Source organism: Salmo trutta, chromosome 29 (genome assembly GCF_901001165.1).
Source record: "Salmo trutta chromosome 29, fSalTru1.1, whole genome shotgun sequence".
Taxonomy (NCBI): Eukaryota; Metazoa; Chordata; class Actinopteri; order Salmoniformes; family Salmonidae; genus Salmo; species Salmo trutta.
In genome coordinates, this window is record NC_042985.1 from 9,570,229 (window position 1) to 9,583,322 (window position 13,094).

General features: G+C 40.4%; 1 protein-coding gene across 2 annotated transcripts in view; it reads right to left on the bottom strand.

The window, feature by feature from the left end:
* LOC115166878 (cortexin domain-containing 1-like) overlaps window positions 1-11,004 on the bottom strand; it is a 52,914-nt gene extending 41,910 nt beyond the window's left edge. Inside the window, exons 1-2 of one of the 2 annotated variants that reach the window (XM_029720777.1) lie at window positions 10,904-11,004; window positions 7,137-7,208 (exon numbers count right to left, since the gene is read on the bottom strand). The gene's annotated coding sequence lies outside the window, so the exon portion shown is untranslated. The remainder of the gene's footprint in view (window positions 1-7,136; window positions 7,209-10,903) is intronic. The other variant, XM_029720778.1, reaches the window with a different exon arrangement.
* Between the last annotated feature and the right edge of the window lie 2,090 nt (window positions 11,005-13,094).

Sequence of the window (13,094 nt, forward strand, 5' to 3'; positions counted from 1 at the left end):
TATAGCAACGGAAGTATCAGTATCTCCTAACTAGCTACAGAATAACTATAGCAACGGAAGTATCAGTATCTCCTAACTAGCTACAGAATAACTATAGCAACGGAAGTATCAGTATCTCCTAACTAGCTACAGAATAACTATAACAACGGAAGTATACAGTATCTCCTAACTAGCTACAGAATAACTATAGCAACGGAAGTATACAGTATCTCCTAACTAGCTACAGAATAACTATAACAACGGAAGTATCAGTATCTCCTAACTAGCTACAGAATAACTATAGCAATGGAAGTATCAGTATCTCCTAACTAGCTACAGAATAACTATAACAACGGAAGTATACAGTATCTCCTAACTAGCTACAGAATAACTATAGCAACGGAAGTATCAGTATCTCCTAACTTGCTACAAAATAACTATAGCAACGGAAGTATACAGTATCTCCTAACTAGCTACAGAATAACTATAGCAATGGAAGTATACAGTATCTCCTAACTAGCTACAGAATAACTATAGCAATGGAAGTATACAGTATCTCCTAACTAGCTACAGAATAACTATAGCAACGGAAGTATACAGTATCTCCTAACTAGCTACAGAATAACTATAGCAACGGAAGTATCAGTATCTCCTAACTAGCTACAGAATAACTATAACAACGGAAGTATCAGTATCTCCTAACTAGCTACAGAATAACTATAGCAACGGAAGTATCAGTATCTCCTAACTAGCTACAGAATAACTATAGCAACGGAAGTATCAGTATCTCCTAACTAGCTACAGAATAACTATAGCAACGGAAGTATACAGTATCTCCTAACTAGCTACAGAATAACTATAGCAACGGAAGTATACAGTATCTCCCAACTAGCTACAAAATAACTATAGCAACGGAAGTATACAGTATCTCCTAACTAGCTACAGAATAACTATAGCAACGGAAGTATACAGTATCTCCTAACTAGCTACAGAATAACTATAGCAACGGAAGTATCAGTATCTCCTAACTAGCTACAGAATAACTATAGCAACGGAAGTATACAGTATCTCCTAACTAGCTACAGAATAACTATAGCAACGGAAGTATCAGTATCTCCTAACTAGCTACAGAATAACTATAGCAACGGAAGTATACAATATCTCCTAACTAGCTACAAAATAACTATAGCAACGGAAGTATACAGTATCTCCTAACTAGCTACAGAATAACTATAGCAACGGAGGTATACAGTATCTCCTAACTAGCTACAGAATAACTATAACAACGGAAGTATACAGTATCTCCTAACTAGCTACAGAATAACTATAGCAATGGAAGTATCACTATCTCCTAACTAGCTACAGAATAACTATAGCAATGGAAGTATCACTATCTCCTAACTAGCTACAGAATAACTATAGCAACGGAAGTATCAGTATCTCCTAACTAGCTACAGAATAACTATAACAACGGAAGTATCAGTATCTCCTAACTAGCTACAGAATAACTATAGCAACGGAAGTATACAGTATCTCCTAACTAGCTACAGAATAACTATAGCAACGGAAGTATACAGTATCTCCTAACTAGCTACAGAATAACTATAGCAACGGAAGTATACAGTATCTCCTAACTAGCTACAGAATAACTATAGCAACGGAAGTATCAGTATCTCCTAACTAGCTACAGAATAACTATAGCAACGGAAGAATACAGTATCTCCTAACTAGCTACAGAATAACTATAGCAACGGAAGTATACAGTATCTCCTAACTAGCTACAAAATAACTATAGCAACGGAAGTATACAGTATCTCCTAACTAGCTACAGAATAACTATAGCAACGGAAGTATACAGTATCTCCTAACTAGCTACAAAATAACTATAGCAACGGAAGTATACAGTATCTCCTAACTAGCTACAGAATAACTATAGCAACGGAAGTATCAGTATCTCCTAACTAGCTACAGAATAACTATAGCAACGGAAGTATACAATATCTCCTAACTAGTTACAAAATAACTATAGCAACGGAAGTATACAGTATCTCCTAACTAGCTACAGAATAACTATAGCAACGGAGGTATACAGTATCTCCTAACTAGCTACAGAATAACTATAACAACGGAAGTATACAGTATCTCCTAACTAGCTACAGAATAACTATAGCAATGGAAGTATCAGTATCTCCTAACTAGCTACAGAATAACTATAGCAATGGAAGTATCACTATCTCCTAACTAGCTACAGAATAACTATAGCAACGGAAGTATCAGTATCTCCTAACTAGCTACAGAATAACTATAACAACGGAAGTATCAGTATCTCCTAACTAGCTACAGAATAACTATAGCAACGGAAGTATACAGTATCTCCTAACTAGCTACAGAATAACTATAGCAACGGAAGTATACAGTATCTCCTAACTAGCTACAGAATAACTATAGCAACGGAAGTATACAGTATCTCCTAACTAGCTACAGAATAACTATAGCAACGGAAGTATCAGTATCTCCTAACTAGCTACAGAATAACTATAACAACGGAAGTATCAGTATCTCCTAACTAGCTACAGAATAAATATAACAACGGAAGTATACAGTATCTCCTAACTAGCTACAAAATAACTATAGCAACGGAAGTATACAGTATCTCCTAACTAGCTACAGAATAACTATAGCAACGGAAGTATCAGTATCTCCTAACTAGCTACAGAATAACTATAGCAACGGAAGAATACAGTATCTCCTAACTAGCTACAGAATAACTATAGCAACGGAAGTATACAGTATCTCCTAACTAGCTACAAAATAACTATAGCAACGGAAGTATACAGTATCTCCTAACTAGCTACAGAATAACTATAGCAACGGAAGTATACAGTATCTCCTAACTAGCTACAAAATAACTATAGCAACGGAAGTATACAGTATCTCCTAACTAGCTACAGAATAACTATAGCAACGGAAGTATCAGTATCTTCTAACTAGCTACAGAATAACTATAGCAACGGAAGTATACAGTATCTCCTAACTAGCTACAGAATAACTATAGCAACGGAAGTATACAGTATCTCCCAACTAGCTACAAAATAACTATAGCAACGGAAGTATACAGTATCTCCTAACTAGCTACAGAATAACTATAGCAACGGAAGTATACAGTATCTCCTAACTAGCTACAGAATAACTATAGCAACGGAAGTATCAGTATCTCCTAACTAGCTACAGAATAACTATAGCAACGGAAGTATACAGTATCTCCTAACTAGCTACAGAATAACTATAGCAACGGAAGTATACAGTATCACCTAACTAGCTACAAAATAACTATAGCAACAGAAGTATCAGTATCTCCTAACTAGCTACAGAATAACTATAGCAACGGAAGTATACAATATCTCCTAACTAGCTACAAAATAACTATAGCAACGGAAGTATACAGTATCTCCTAACTAGCTACAGAATAACTATAGCAACGGAGGTATACAGTATCTCCTAACTAGCTACAGAATAACTATAACAACGGAAGTATACAGTATCTCCTAACTAGCTACAGAATAACTATAGCAATGGAAGTATCAGTATCTCCTAACTAGCTACAGAATAACTATAGCAACGGAAGTATCAGTATCTCCTAACTAGCTACAGAATAACTATAGCAACGGAAGTATCAGTATCTCCTAACTAGCTACAGAATAACTATAGCAACGGAAGTATACAGTATCTCCTAACTAGCTACAGAATAACTATAGCAACGGAAGTATCAGTATCTCCTAACTAGCTACAGAATAACTATAGCAACGGAAGTATCAGTATCTCCTAACTAGCTACAGAATAACTATAGCAACGGAAGTATCAGTATCTCCTAACTAGCTACAGAATAACTATAGCAACGGAAGTATACAGTATCTCCTAACTAGCTACAGAATAACTATAGCAACGGAAGTATCAGTATCTCCTAACTAGCTACAGAATAACTATAGCAACGGAAGTATCAGTATCTCCTAACTAGCTACAGAATAACTATAGCAACGGAAGTATCAGTATCTCCTAACTAGCTACAGAATAACTATAACAACGGAAGTATACAGTATCTCCTAACTAGCTACAGAATAACTATAGCAACGGAAGTATACAGTATCTCCTAACTAGCTACAGAATAACTATAACAACGGAAGTATCAGTATCTCCTAACTAGCTACAGAATAACTATAGCAATGGAAGTATCAGTATCTCCTAACTAGCTACAGAATAACTATAACAACGGAAGTATACAGTATCTCCTAACTAGCTACAGAATAACTATAGCAACGGAAGTATCAGTATCTCCTAACTTGCTACAAAATAACTATAGCAACGGAAGTATACAGTATCTCCTAACTAGCTACAGAATAACTATAGCAATGGAAGTATACAGTATCTCCTAACTAGCTACAGAATAACTATAGCAATGGAAGTATACAGTATCTCCTAACTAGCTACAGAATAACTATAGCAACGGAAGTATACAGTATCTCCTAACTAGCTACAGAATAACTATAGCAACGGAAGTATCAGTATCTCCTAACTAGCTACAGAATAACTATAACAACGGAAGTATCAGTATCTCCTAACTAGCTACAGAATAACTATAGCAACGGAAGTATCAGTATCTCCTAACTAGCTACAGAATAACTATAGCAACGGAAGTATCAGTATCTCCTAACTAGCTACAGAATAACTATAGCAACGGAAGTATACAGTATCTCCTAACTAGCTACAGAATAACTATAGCAACGGAAGTATCAGTATCTCCTAACTAGCTACAGAATAACTATAGCAACGGAAGTATCAGTATCTCCTAACTAGCTACAGAATAACTATAGCAACGGAAGTATCAGTATCTCCTAACTAGCTACAGAATAACTATAACAACGGAAGTATACAGTATCTCCTAACTAGCTACAGAATAACTATAGCAACGGAAGTATACAGTATCTCCTAACTAGCTACAGAATAACTATAACAACGGAAGTATCAGTATCTCCTAACTAGCTACAGAATAACTATAGCAATGGAAGTATCAGTATCTCCTAACTAGCTACAGAATAACTATAACAACGGAAGTATACAGTATCTCCTAACTAGCTACAGAATAACTATAGCAACGGAAGTATCAGTATCTCCTAACTTGCTACAAAATAACTATAGCAACGGAAGTATACAGTATCTCCTAACTAGCTACAGAATAACTATAGTAACGGAAGTATCAGTATCTCCTAACTAGCTACAGAATAACTATAGCAACGGAAGTATACAGTATCTCCTAACTAGCTACAGAATAACTATAGCAACGGAAGTATCAGTATCTCCTAACTAGCTACAGAATAACTATAGCAACGGAAGTATACAGTATCTCCTAACTAGCTACAGAATAACTATAGCAACGGAAGTATCAGTATCTCCTAACTAGCTACAGAATAACTATAGCAACGGAAGTATACAGTATCTCCTAACTAGCTACAGAATAACTATAACAACGGAAGTATACAGTATCTCCCAACTAGCTACAGAATAACTATAGCAACGGAAGTATACAGTATCTCCTAACTAGCTACAGAATAACTATAGCAACGGAAGTATCAGTATCTCCTAACTAGCTACAGAATAACTATAGCAACGGAAGTATCAGTATCTCCTAACTAGCTACAGAATAAGATATTCTAGCTGTAGTAGTCCTGTCGTTCGTTGATCAAATGTCTACTCTTCCATTCCTGGCAACTTAAGTATGGCCTGTGTCCCAAATGACCCAATTTCCCCTATTTAGTGCAACAGTTTTAGTGGGCTCCTGAGTGGCGCAGTGGTCTAAGGCACTGCATCTTAGTGCTAGCGGTGTCACTACAGGCATCCTGGTTCAAATCCAGGCTGTATCACAACCAGCTGTGATTGGGTGTCCCATTGGGCAGTGCACAATTGGCCCAGCATTGCCTGGGTTTGGTTGGTGTAGGCTGTCATTGTAAATAATAATTTGTTCTTAACTGCCTTGCCTAGTTAAATAAATAAAAACATTGAACAGAGCCCTAGTAGTGCACTATGTTGGGATAAAGGTGCAATTTGGGATGCATCCATAGAGTCATTAGATGGAGAATTCCTGGCAACTATTCTTGGATGGAAGGCAAACCCAGGGCAAGACAACAGGGCAGGATCCTCTGAAGAGCAATGTCCAATGGCAGGTCAGATTTACTATAATGCCCTCTTTAAGTACCCATCAAGGAACTCTGATGTCAAACCTGATAGTGGTAATCATTTCTAAATAGACCCAACTGATACTAAGCCAAAGAGCAACGTGCTCTTCCCCTGCCAGCTCGGTCTCTCTCTCTCTCTCTCATGCCCAGCACAGACTGCCTGCTCACTCCAAAGACATGGAAATAGAAATCTGAACTCTGGACTCCTGTTAGATGCAACAAATTGGGCCTGCTCAGCAGAATGTTTGGCCCGGAATCAATCTGATTGTGGGTTGTCGACAATCCGGCTTTTAAAAGGCAATGTTCCCGCATTTGCGGAAATTGCATTGTTGAATTGGCTTGGGCCTGGAAAGTGCACTAGACTGTGGTAGAATTATCTAACAAAAGTAGTAGAAAAGCTATTCTAAAGAGCTTTAAGTTTTCTGATCTCTCAACTGATCGTCTCATTAGCCCAGACTGTAGCAGTGGGGGTTTGAAAAACTATGCTTGTATGATGAGTAACCTTGTCTGAGTACTTTCTAAAACTGAAAGAGACATAAAATGGATTATGGATAAAGCTAAGCAGTCTCAACACTTCAGTCTACAGAGCACATCATAAATATTGAGCAGGTTGGCATTTTTTGAGATGGCTCATGTACTGGAGGCAGCTAGGCAGAATGTCACTCGCTCACACAGCTGCTAAGTCATAACATCTTGGACCCTAACCTTAACCACACTGCTAACCAAAATGCCTAACCATCAAAAAGCACATTTTTGTTTTAATGAATTTTTACAATATAGCCAATTTTGACTTTGTAGCTGGCCCATCTAGTGGAAACTCAGTTCTGCCTCCAGGACAAGACTCATGGCGATAAACGTCAACCTGCAAATATTGAGGTGATTTTTAATCAGGTGAAGGCTTGTCTCCACTACTTGTTTCATTAGGCTTACCAATCTCCTTTTCAGCTCCTTGGGCCTTGAGTTTTATTGTTTCCGTTGTTCATGACGGGGTGAATCTTGTCTCTGTAATTCAGATATAGAACTATACAATTCAGTGTTGCCTCAGACAGTTCATCTGTTCTACATTCATTATGATACCTGAGCTACCCCCAGAGGGATATATTGAACTGATATATTGAACAAAACACACACATACACACACACAAACACACTCAAGTTTGACGCACACACGTACGCACACACACTCCCGAGGGGTGCAGCAGTTTAAGACACTGCATCTTAGTGCAGGAGACTTCACTACAGTCCCTGGTTCGAATCCAGGCTGTATCACATCCAGCCGTGATTGGGAGTCCCATAGGGCGGCACACAATTGGCCCAGTGTCGTCCGGGTTTGGCCGGGGTAGGCTGTCATTGTAAATAAGAATTTGTTCTTAACTGACTTGCCTAGATAAATAAAGATTACACACACACATTAACATATGCTCAAAATATGTATTGATATTAAAACAAAATCCTTCAAGCAGTTGATAGACTTCAGAGGGATATTTAAATGTGAAGGTTACAGTTTGGCCATTCAAGTGAAAGACAACAGGCATTGGATTGGGGATTGATCTGCTGCCTTCAGGGTTGAGCAGTCCAGGGGCAGCAGCACTACTGCTAGACCAGCCCGCATCTGGTACCTTTCCTGCTAATTGACTGTTGTTAATTATTCCCTAAGAGAAATTCTCTCTTTGATCTTCTCAGTTCTCTGGAAGTCAGAGATCACACCTATGGCCTAAAGGAAGACCAAAACACATTCCTCCCCCTCTCTTTCTTTCTTTCTTTCCTTCTCTCTCTCTCTCTCTCGCTTTCCTCTCTCTCTCTCTTCTCTCTCTCTCTCTCTCTCTCTCTCTCTCTCTCTCTCTCTCTCTCTCTCTCTCTCTCTCTCTCTCTCTCTCTCTCTCTCTCTCTCTCTTCTCTCTCTCTCTCTCTCTCTCTCTCTCTCTCGCTTTCTCTCTCTCTCTCTCTCTTTCTCTCTCTCTCTCTTCTCTCTCTCTCTCACACTTCTCTCTATTTCTCCTTTTGTTGTTTATCGATGACAGCATTCAATTTCTACTGCGTAGCCAGACATCCGAAGCCTCATGGATTGAAAACAGGAGTAATGTGGGTAATATATGCAAGTCATTGGAAACAGAATGCACCAATAATCTGTAGATCAGGGGGCATATGTATCAAACGTCTCAGAGTAGGTGTGCTGATCTAGGATCAGATCTCCCCTGTCCATGTAATCTTATTCATTATGATCTAAAAGGCAAAACTGATACTCTGCACTTGTACTCTGAGACGCTTGATATATACAGCCCCAAAGTACTGTAGGCATGTCAAATAGGGCTAGACGGACTTTCTGCAACACAGTGCTCCATCTTTGGCTAAAGCTGGCACAGACTGGTGCCCATGGGTCACGGCTAGGAGAGAATATATCTAAATCTATATTTCCCCCCACTGCAGTGAAAACATCAAAAGAGCAGATACTTTTTTTAATGTAAAATCTCTAATGTGTCAATGTTAACATCATTTTCTGCGCCGAAATTGATCTGAGCATTGACTTCTACCTTATTGTTCTTGATGGCTGTGCTTCTGAATCAATGTTAGTGTGTGTGTGTGTGTGTGTGTGTGTGTGTGTGTGTGTGTGTGTGTGTGTGTGTGTGTGTGTGTGTGTGTGTGTGTGTGTGTGTGTGTGTGTGCGTGCGTGTTTGCATGTGTGTGCATGCATGTATGGTTTAGTGGAAAAAGGTATGCCTTGTGTAAACTATGTGAGTGTGTGTGTACGGATATACTGACTCTGGAATATCGACTTGCTAAAAGCAACATATAACAGAACATAATCATGATCATTTGGACTGAACTCTCTGATATCTCAGGTCCCATTCAATTAAATAAGTGAGTTAGTTCCACTAGAATGATAGCAGGTTTAATTGGAGAAGATACTCTCTGCGTTTCTGAAGACATTTAATGACAAGTGTTTCCTCCGATAAATTTCTAAAGTGCCGACTTTGCAGTATAAAAAAAGGTTCCCAATCTCTATCCGCCTCTCACTGATTTGGGTCATAGCTACTCTGACTGTTGGTACAGTGCTGCAGTAATTTGTTTAGGTTTACTCACTGCAGCACTGAAACGAATGTATTGACAGAATCGTAGTAAAAAATGGCCCTTAGAAGAGAAGCTGTATCGTTCTAAACGCATAATTGTAGTTAAAGGGGCAATCTGGGATTCAACTACTATACCTATTGAAATAAGCTCATAAGTTATATTTTTCAAGGAACAATGATATATATAAATAATTTAAAAAGTCTAAAAACGTATATACTAATCCCAGATTGCCTCTTTAAAGTAGTGAATCCCCATAGTTGCAGCCAGCTCACACCTAATCAACTTCAGTATTCAATGTTTGTCCAGGTCCCCAGGATGTGGGGAGATGTCTCAATACTGTTCACTAGGGGCAAGGTGAGCACCTATTACCATCTAGTAGGCTGGCGGTTTGCTAGGGTGTTGTGGATTGGGATAGAGGAACCGCTTAAACCCCTGGCCTGATAATTGTGGGTTCAATCCCAGTGCTAGACAATCGTATTCGTTTTTTCTGTTTTAACCCTTACCTTAACCAGTCGGAATTAATGCCTCAAATTTACCATCAAAATATGATGTTAATTCCCCCCCTGGACAAACGTTGAATACTGAAGTGAGACGGTGAGTTCTTGTTGATAGTTGAACCTTAGAACAGAAGCTGTCTTCATTCTCTGCGATATGAAGAACATGAAAGTAACAGAACAGAAAGCAATCTGTGTTCTGTGGCCAACTCAACAAGCCAAGCCTCTGGGCTAACAGCATCTCTGCTCTGGCTCCACTTGAGCTGTCACTGAGGAGAGAGAGCCACTTCGGAACAGAGAGCCGGCGAAGGGGCAAATCCACACACAGTCATATACTGTAGCCTCCACACACACACAGTCATATACTGTACCCTCCACACACACACAGTCATATACTGTAGCCTCCACATACACAGTCATATACTGTAGCCTCCACACACACACAGTCATATACTGTAGCCTCCACACACGCACAGTCATATACTGTAGCCTCCACACACACACAGTCATATACTGTAGCCTCCACACACACACAGTCATATACTGTAGCCTCCACACACACAGTCATATACTGTACCCTCCACACACACACAGTCATATACTGTACCCTCCACACACACACAGTCATATACTGTAGCCTCCACACACACACAGTCATATACTGTTCTCAAACCCTACTACAACACACACACACACACACACACACACACACACACACACACACACACACACACACACACACACACACACACACACACACACACCAGAGGAGGCTGGTGGGAGGAGATATAGGAGGACAGACTCATTGTAATGGCTGGAATGAAATGAATGGAACGGTATCAAACACATCAACCATATGGAAACCACATGTTTGACTCCGTTACATTAATACCATTCCAGCCATTACAATGAGCCGTCCTCCTATATCTCCTCCCACCAGCCTCCACTGACACACATACACACACACACTCCCGAAACACAAACCCCCAAAACAACTATACACACATTAAGACATCAACACACCCTTCACAGACATACAGAATGAAAAACTGTTGCCAGCAGGAGAGAGAGAGAGAACAGACGTAGAGAAACAGAAGACACAGAGAAGAGAGAGAAAAGAGAGAATGTTCCTACCTGCTCTCCTCACATCCTGTGCTCCTGAAGGTAAGAGGGAGGGAGAGTGAACAAGAGAGGAGGACGAAGAAAAAAGAGACGGCGGGACTCCAGAGAGAGAGAGAGGGGGAGAGAGAAAGGGCGAGAGAGACAGAAGGAAAGAGAGGCAGAGAGAAATGGTGAGAGAGGGAGGGAGAGTGGGATGAGAGAGATTGGGAGAGAGGTAGAGAAAAAGTGAGAGGGAGGGAGTAGAGAGAGAGGGAAAGGGAGCAACAGAGGAGAACAGAAGAGGGAGTGGCGTAACGTGTCCGATCATCATGTACACAGAGGACCACAGCACAGAAGACACTCTGTGTTAATCAAGAACACATACTGGTCCTTTACCTCAATACAGCACGCTGCACTGATTGTCGCTACTGGTGGGTAGGTGTACGTGTGTGTGTGTGTGTGTGTGTGTGTGTGTGTGTGTGTGTGTGTGTGTGTGTGTGTGTGTGTGTGTGTGTGTGTGTGTGTGTGTGTGTGTGTGTGTGTGTGTGCGTGTGTGAATAGGCATGTTGCCTGAGTGTGTTTCTGTATGTTTGTGTCTGTTTCTACACAAGTTGCATGTGTGTGTATGCATTTATGTGTGTGTGTGTGTGTGTCTGTGTGTTTGTTGCATGTGTGTGTGTTTGTTGCATGTGTGTGTGTGTGTGTGAGTGTGTGTGTGTGTGTGTGTGTGTGTGAGTGTGTGTGTGTGTGTGTTTAGTGTATCAGCCAGTACAGAACTAGCCCCTCCTCCCCCAGCCCAACTACATCTGGCCCTTTTTTGGACACTGTGTTAACAAACCTCCAAACGAGCTTCAATGCCATACAACACTCCTTCCGTGGCCTCCAACTGCTCTTAAATGCAAATAAAACTAAATACATGCTTTTCAACCATTCGCTGCCCTCACCCGAACCTGCCCGACCGACTAGCATCACTACTCTGGACGGTTCTGACTTAGAATATGTGGACAACTACAAATACCTAGGTGTCTGGCTAGACTGTAAACTCTCCTTCCAGACTCACATTAAGCATCTCCAATCCAAAATTAAATCTAGAATCGGCCTTCTATTTCGCAACAAAGCCTCCTTCACTCATGCTTCCAAACATACCCTCGTAGAACTGACTATTCTACCGATCCAAGACTTCGGCAATGTAATTTACAAAATAGCCTCCAACACTCTACTCAGCAAACTGGATGCAGTCTATCACAGTACCATCCGGTTTGTCACCAAAGCCCCATATACCACCCACCACTGCGATCTGTATGCTCTAGTCGGCTGGCCCTAGCTACATATTCGTCACCAGACACACTGGCTCCAGGTCATCTATACGCCTTTGCTAGGTAAAGCTCTGCCTTATCTCAGCTCACTGGTCACGATAACAACACCCACCCGTAGCACGCGCTCCAGCAGGTATATCTCACTGGTCACCCCCAAAGCCAACACCTCGTTTGGCTGCCTTTACTTCTAGTTCTCTGCTGCCAATGACTGGAACGAATTGCAAAAATCGCTGAAGCTGGAGACCTATATTTCCCTCACTAACTTTAAACATCAGCTATCTGAGCAGCTAACCGATCGCTGCTGCTGTACATAGCCCATCTGTAAATAGCCCATCCAATCTACCTACCTCATCCCCATATTGTTTTTATTTACTTTTCTGCTCTTTTGCACACCAGTATTTCTACTTGCACATCATCATCTGCTCATCTTTCACTCCAGTGTTAATCTGCTAAATTGTAATTACTTCGCTACTATGGCCTATTTATTGCCTTACCTCCTCATGCCATTTGCACACACTGTGTATAGACTTTCTTTTTTTTCTATTGTATTATTGACTGTACGCTTGTTTATTCCATGTGTAACTCTGTGTTGTTTGTGTCGCACTGCTTTGCTTTATCTTTGACAGGTCGCAGTTGTAAATGAGAACTTGTTCTCAACTAGGCTACCTCGTTAAATAAAGGTGAAATAAAAAAATAAAAACATTTTTTTATTTTTTTTAACTCTGCTGTGTTCAGTCCCTAAAGCCTTAGTCACCAGAAAAAGTACAGACAGACAGACAGACAGACAGACAGACAGACAGACAGACAGACAGACAGACAGACAGACAGACAGACAGACAGACAGACAGACAGACAGACAGACAGACAGACAGACAGACAGACAGACAGACAGACAGACAGACAGACAG